The sequence below is a fragment of the Triticum dicoccoides genome, chromosome 7A (assembly GCF_002162155.2).
Source record: "Triticum dicoccoides isolate Atlit2015 ecotype Zavitan chromosome 7A, WEW_v2.0, whole genome shotgun sequence".
NCBI lineage: Eukaryota > Viridiplantae > Streptophyta > Magnoliopsida > Poales > Poaceae > Triticum > Triticum dicoccoides.
The window spans coordinates 716,173,146-716,181,449 of record NC_041392.1 but is presented as its reverse complement, the minus strand read 5'-3'; positions in this window follow the sequence as shown (position 1 = coordinate 716,181,449).

Here is an 8,304-nt window from a genome sequence, read left to right as displayed (position 1 = left end):
TTTAACACAAGGCCCCAATGATGGCACTAAGATTACCAACTAGTAGTGGCCAAGGTTAGATTAGGCCTACTGTCTTCTTCGTTGCAGGTGTTCATCTACAGAGAGGACAATGTTGTGGAGTAATAATGTCAAAGCTGGCTTGACACTTTGGCCACCACCCATGGCACTGCTCTCTTGTTCTTTGCAGCTGCACATGCAGAGTATACTCAATATCCCCTGTAGTCATGTGTTAGCAGAGCACGCCTGCAGCTGCAATCACAGATCATCAGATTTAGAAAGCAGCTGTAGCCTGTAGGAAAAGAAGTGAGCAGAGCACCGCTGAATAAAGGCCGGCCTTAGTGATGATTGACATGCCATTTAGTAGCACTGGTGAATTCACATTCACTCATACTTAAAGATCTGAATTGTTTGGAAGCTGCTTTTTCCACCCCCTGTAGGTTTGTGCGCAACTGGCCTCTGAGATGTGCTACTTTCTGTCTCCCACTATGGATAGCAGTAGCAGAGAGGTACCGAGGTTCCATGACTGCAACCAAGTTAGTGTAAGTTTCAGAAGGTCACTGAGTGAGTGAGTGAGTGAGTGAGTGAGTGGAGCAAGTACTATCAAACACAGACAAGAACTGGTGCCGAGGAAATGAACTCTAGTTTCTTTTTCTGTTTTCTTCTTATTTTCTTTTGAGTGGAAGAAATGTTGTCTAGTGGGAGTTGATCAGGTGATGCAATGGCACATCATGGGCAAGAAAAGGAAGCATCTTGAGCTTATGAGTCATAGAGCAACATACATTCAGAGCATGTTACTTTGCTGCCTGTAAACTTCCTAGCATATCAAGCAGTAGCAGACACATGGAGTAAAATACAAATCTAGTCTCACTATGCTTTGGATCACCGACACATCCAGACAAGTGAAATGTTTTCCCTTTTCCGGGAGGAGCACTAAAGGACATGAAAGTTGGCATCACAAAAAGGGAAGAGCAAAGTGCATTAATGTGTAATTATCATCATCAAGCTTGGAAGTTTCTCCCTTAATATAATGATTAATAAAAGCTGCGCTGCTGTTCTTCGTGACCTCGTCGGGAAAAAAATACTTGGAAGTTTAACACCACCATCAACATTACTCCCTCCTTTGAAAATAGATGACTCAACTTTGTATTATCTTTAGTAAAGTTAGTACAAAATTGAGTCATCTATTTTGGAAGGGAGTGAATACCTTTTTAGTGCAAAGCTCAGGCTCCACCCATGCACTAATAAACATATTCCTGTTGTTGAACTGAACGAGGATGGCGATGATTAACTACTGATCTCTTCTCGTCTGTAAAAAGGAAGAAAAAAAAGGAAAGACTTTCCTTGCCCTTGTAATAATAAGAACTACAAAATGATGAAAGCCCATCAAGAAAAATTCCTAATATCATTAACCACCTGACTCTTTTGCGGGTGCTAACTTCATACTTAATTCAAATAAAAAGGATTCACTAGCACAGCAGTAGAACAACACCCAAGCAGAGGCAGTTTTCTTATTCAATGTCACGGAGTGAAAAGTGGACCGACGACGTACGTTAGGTCGTCCGGTCCGTCCGTCCATAGCCAGCGTGCATGATTGTTCCATTGAAGTACCTACGCACGTCGACGGCGAACGTATGCAAGGAGTAGATGCTACACAGGTCATAATCACGCCGTAATTTGGCTGTCTAGGAGTCGTCAACAGTTGATCGACATCATGATTAAGCACATATAGTATCCTACTGTACCAGTGAGACATGTAAGGGCATCTTCAACGGCAATCCGCAAAAAATCTCCCGCATTCGTCCGCGGACAGTGAGGACCAGTCCGTGGACACGAATGTGAAAGGCAGCCATTCAACGCTAGCCGCATACATTTTCACAACAACTCAAATCAACTGGACGAAATTCGTGCAAAATCAACCGGATTTTATACAAACCAGACGCATACGGTTACATTTTGGAAATAATTTAACTAAAAAGTGAAAACTATGTGCACGTACGGCCGTGCGGAGTTCCACTCCCATGACACGGATACAGTGCACTGATCTATGGTCGGCCGCCGCTGATCCCTTCGTCACCGGACTTCCGGTAGTCCCGGAGGCATATTCTTCCCGGGTATCTCCCCTATGTCCAGCTGCGCCGGTCATCGGAGTGTGGCGAATAGGGTGCTTTAGTCGGAGGGGAAGGTTGCTTCCGTGGACGCCTAGGCCAGGGTGGTCGAAGATAAAGAAGAAACCAGGCACGTCACCGGCTGTACAAGCCGGGACCATGCCGACGGTGGCCTTCCTGGGACCCAGGCTGCGGCGGCCTCCCATGTTCTACGTTCCCATGAAATTGTCAGCGGATGTGGACACGGATGCGCTGGCCACCGACTCATCGATCTCCTCCACGCACTCGCCTTCTTTCTCTGTCTGCATGACATGGTTACCCGTGCGTCGACGGCGGATGGCGCAGTCTTAGGCACTGGAGGGGCATTACGACGTGGCGTCATCCATGCCCGTGCCGCTGTGCTCCCCTCCGTGCCGGCCTGGAGCAACTCGCCACTCCTCCGGCGGAGAGTACGACTACATCAACCACGTTACATACGCTAATGCTTTAAGTCCACGAGGGTACGTTGACTTAGTTTCCTCTCGTTGCTATGCATCTCATAGATTTGCTCTTGGGTGTTTCGTAGGAAATGTTTTGATTTTCATGCAACATTCCCTATCAGAGTCATTGTTCGTGATCGTGCATGATACATGTATGGTTAGTGCATGATTATAAACGCGGGCGTCATAGTCCGGCTGCCACGAACTGGATCCAAATGGGTGAATGATTTGGCAATTTTATCGTTTTGAATGTATGTCCTTCTAGACGTCGTGATCTACCGATTCTCATCAATGTCTGGTTGTTTCTCTCATTTTTATTTTTCTTGTGTTCTGCTAGGTGGTTGTCGAGTTGTGGCACGACCTCTTGCCATCGCGTCCTCTCCGCTGAATATCATGTTTTAGGATGTTTACTTGCCTTTGTACATTGCGATCGAGACGGATAGTGTCTTTTGGCATGCTGGTTCGGCCTTTGGACATTATGGTCTACCCGTATGGTCCCGAGTCTGCTTCGTTGTTCCGAGTAGGACTACCCGATTACGATGGTTTAGGTATGTGTTGTGGGGGTGCAGTTGGCCTCTCTATCGACCTAGTTGTGGGGTTGCCCTGGGCAGTCAAAGAACGGAACTGCTGTGCAGACGACAGATATGTACACGACCATTGCACGATAAGCATCTAAGGGTCTGCTACCGGCTGATGCCATGGAATGGATGGAACTGATGCAGTGTCGTGCACATATCGTCTGCCCAGTATCGTGTGCATAGCAGTGCTCGTCAAAGAAGGACTAAGTTCTCGCTTACATTTGTTTTTGCCCCTTTGCTGATCATTTGTAAAATATGTTGTTCATATCACTTCTGGGAAAAGGCTTATAGGTGGGCACAAATTAGTGACGGGCATAGTCAGGAACCCGTCAATGCTATTCTGGAAAAGTATAAGTGGTGGGTAAAGATTAGCACCCACCACTTATCATCCAACTACAGTGGTCGGCAAAATATAGGACCATCCACTCATAAAATCTTCAAAATTTCCTCACGGGCTAAAAGCAGCAGTAGCAAACATGTACTTAGGGCCCGCCACTGGTTTGTCTTTCACTAGTGACAGGCGATATGTGACTTCCAGCTACGCTAGGCACCCTAATCTAACGGTTTTCTACACCGTCACACACTATGATTCTTTAATTATCTACACATATATTCATACACATCTCATGCACTATTACTATTTTTGATGCGTATGCTCTAGAGTCCTCTATCAAGATATCTTAAAATATAATAATATGGACATGGAAGCATATAAATGTACTACAACAGATCAATGCCCCACATTAATATGCAAAATAATGCGCATTTTGACTTTATATTTTTCCTACCTAAGGGAGTGTTATTGAACAGATGAATTTATTGGCAATATCTCAAACTAATTTTAATGAACTAATATAACATTTGTGGCAAACACATGATTTCGGTTTAGGTTTATTCATTTGCAACGATGGACGTCAAAATTGGTTACATATAAGTGCACACCTTAGTATACACTGACTTATTTATGTGCTTTATTCTACTAAGCATAATAATAATAACTATACTGTAACAACTTTATTATGGTGAGTAAATTTCTAACAAGTAGAAAAGTTTAATATAAACTATCATAAGAGTCTCTGGGTTGCAATGGGTATAAAATAATTTTAAATATTCATATGTATTTTAAGATTTAACTGATGTGGTGAATTACTAACATTAACTAATCAATTACTCATGCGTCCCCACAGAAACAAATAGATACATATAAAAACTAGTGATAACACCATAAAACAATGCGATCTAGTCTTAGAGTGTGCCATTTATTTCCTCCAGCAATGTCACTTATCCTATGTCAGGCAACCTCTTTTGGCGTTGTCTTCTCTCGTGCTCACACTCTTTACTCTCCGTTGCATGAACAATTAGTGATGTGGATTTTGCACACACGAAGAATCGAACCTAAAATCTCCTTATATGAAGAACATGCTACAACCAATTTACCTAGCAAGAGTTATGATTTTATAACAAGGATAACACCAAGAAGATTGTAATATTTTTTAAACTATGAGTGAAATACATGTTTTTGAAAAAAATGTGAATGTTTTATGAATCGCGAACACTTTTCAGATTTGTGAACAAATTAAAAAACTGAAACATTTTTAGGAAATTGTTTTTTTTAAATCTAGACCCGTTTTCAAGTGTGATAATATTTTCCAAACATTAACATATTTTATAATTTCATTTTTTTGGAAACACAACAATTTTATAAACTCTTGTATGAACTTTGAAAAGAGGAATATTTTTTATGTTTATGAACCATTTTGAAATAGCAATATAACACAATTTTTTTAATTTCTGAAAACGGGAACATTCTTTGAAACAGACAAACAAAAATTTAAGACATGATTTTTTTAAACCCCAAACAAAAGTAATAGTTCTGACAATTTTGAACAAAGACCTTCTGAACAATTGTTTGTGTTTGCAAAAAAATTGAAAAGGCAAAATAAACATTAAAATGCACACAGGAGCAACCAAAGACATTCTGAACATGATTATAAGACCTTTTGAACAAATACATTCTAAACAATTGTTTGCAAAAAAACGAAAAGCAAAAAAATGAAAAACAAACAGAAAAATTGATAAAAGAGAAAAAGAAAAGGAGAAAGAAAAAAAGAAAAAAGTAAACCGGGAAAGATAAAATTAAAATAAAAAGCCCAGTTCAGGAACCTCCTAGAAGGTTCCCAAAACCAGGAAAAACCCGGCTAGAAACCCTTAAAAGGTTCCGAAACCCGGAAAGTGAAAACTTTAGATGGGTCGGCCCAAAAATGCTCGCTTTTGGTTGCTCCTATGTGCGTTTGTCCAACAGTTTGACGCAAAATGCATCAAATAAAACCATGTGTAATAGATGGCGCCATGCACAGGCGGCTTCCCGATTGGGCCAGTCCATTGTCACGCGCGGAAACAATGAAAAATTATCCAAAAACGGAAAGGAAGTGTGAGGTGTTGAGCCCTGTAACTCTCGCTGCTGACCGCTCGTCGCTAGCCAAATGAGTTGATAAGCTTGGGTGTTTAACTAGAAAATGAGGAGTACTAGAACAATCACTCAGCGACATGTTTACGGTAGCTCACCATAGATTGTTTTTTCTTTTTTTTCTGTTTGTTTTTAATTTTTTCTTTTTATTTTCTTTTTCTTTCGTTTTGTATGCATGCGATTTTAAAATTTTGTTCAAAATTTCAAACAATGTTTGCCTTTTCAATTTTTTCATAAAATATGAATATTCACATTTTCAAAAATTGATCAGAAATCAAAAAATGTTTGCGTCTTTCAAAATTTCACAGAATGTCAAATCACAAATAATTTTTTAAAAGACCTAACAAAATTTTAACATGGACAATTTGGATTTTTTCTCAAACAATTTTTCACAAAGGCTAAAAAATGGAATTTCAAAAAAGTACAAAAAATGTGAAACTATTTTTTTGAATTTCCCGGAATATTTTGTGTTTGTGTACAAAAAATACCATGTTGGACATAGCGTGTCTGGTTAGGCCAGGAGACTCTATTTGAGAGCACATTGCTTTTTGACATCCATGAAATGATGCTATTTTTTTCATTAGTATGTATCACCAATTCAAGGCACCATGTTCAAGGTTGTCCAGAAAAGAATCGTGTTCAACATAGTGTTTCATTGTAGTTTCATTAGAAAAGTCATTTCATTAGCCAATTCAAGGCACCATGCCGAGTTGATTTGGTTGCCAATTTTTTTGCATTTTATGGAGTTTTACTGTTCAAAAAGGCCGATAAATGGTCGGACATGACGCAACTTGCATACGGTGTCAAAAATCGTTCAAAACTGACATGAATGCCTACCATGGGCATGCCCACCTGCTCGGAAAAGCTGGGGGTCATTTTAACAATGTCCCAAAGTTGACCACGAAGGGTGCTCGAGTAGGCTAGAAGGCTCCATCTGAGCACGTTGTTTCTCAACATCCTTCAAATGACCCCAATTTTTTTGCCATGGCTAACATGGATGCCTAACATGCATTTTTCTTAGAAATCTAAGGAAGAACCATGTTAAGCATCGATGCTTAGTTTGAATGACCTGCGACACCGTATGCACGTTGCAACACGAACGACGATCTATCGCCTTTTTTCACTTGGCACGGTGCCTTGATTTGGTTATACAAAGCCATGGAAAAAATATGGACCATTTCAAGGATGCCGAGAAACAACGTGCTCTCGAATGGGGTCTTCCGACCTACGAGGACGCCTTACCTTGAACATAGTCTATTTTTGAACATCCTTAAAATGATCCAACTTTTGCTAGTATAAAAAAGGCATCCTTGTCAGATTTAAACGATTTCTGATATCGTACGCAAGTTGCATCACGTCCGGTCATTTATCAGTCTTTTTTGACCGGGAAAACTCCACAAAATACAAAATTGTCTGAAAACAAGAAAAACCTGGCATGTGCCTTGAATTCGTTATACATGACCCTCGATAGAAAATTGGGCAATATCAAGCATGTCGAAAAATAAGTGCTCTCAGATGGACCCTTCTGCCTTAAAAATGAAAAAGAAACAAAAAAGGAAATGGCAGAGGGTGTTCGGGTCTTATCTTATTTAGTTTCTTTTTCATTTTTAGTTTCTTTCTACTTTTCAAGTTCTCCCAAATGCTCACATTTTCGAATTTGTTTAGTAATTTTTTAAAAGTTTGCATTTTCAAAAATTGTTTGGGTATTTCAAAAAATGTTCGTGTTTTTGAAATATTGTTCAGAATGTCTTTGCTAAAAATTTCACAACTTAAAAAAATGTTTAGGATTTCAACAAATGTTACAAACAATGTTCCCATTTTCAGAAATTATTCAGAAATTTCAACAAATAATCGTGTTATCTTCCTGTATCAAGAATTGTCCGTAAACTTTAAAAAATGTTTGTTTTGGGAGTTTAAAAAAGTGTTCATGTTTACATTTTTGGGGAATTATAAATGATGTTTCTATTTTGAAAAAAACGATGGCCTTTTGAAAACTGTTCATGACTTTAAGAATGTTTCCTTTTTTTAATATTTCAGTTTTATTTAAAAAAGTTGTTCACAAATTTGAATAGTGTTTGCAATTAATAAAAAATTCATGTTTATTTTCAAAAAATAATTGCGTTCGAAATTTTGAAGACTATTCAGATCTCATTAGTGTTATCCTTAAGGGTTTGTCGTCGTATAAAAGTAACAACTCTTGCTAGTTGAACTGGTTGTAGCAAGTCCCCCATATTAGGAGATCCCGGGTTCGATTATTTGTGCGCAAGATTTTTTTAATATGAAGAGGTAATGAGATATCTCCTCCCTTGATGTGTTTAGGAGGGTTATACAGAAGTAGAGTAGTAGGACGAGTCCTAGCCTACACGGGAGGTTGGAATATCCATCAAGTGAGCATGGGGAATAAAAGGAATTCTTGAGACTCAAAGAAGGCCAACACTCACATTATTAGGGGAATGCCAACGATGAAAGGGTTCGACAACGACCTCCAAGGTGATTATCTCCAAATGACATTCGTCACGAAATGCATACACGACTTAAGCTCCGGCTCCGAGATCTCCACATGGTTTAGATACAAGAATCGCTTGGTCCTTACATTGGATGTGTCTAGGCTACGAAAGGCTAGATATTTCTCTCCAGCCAAGTCTTCGGGGTCTACACAGCGGTAGACCTATCAT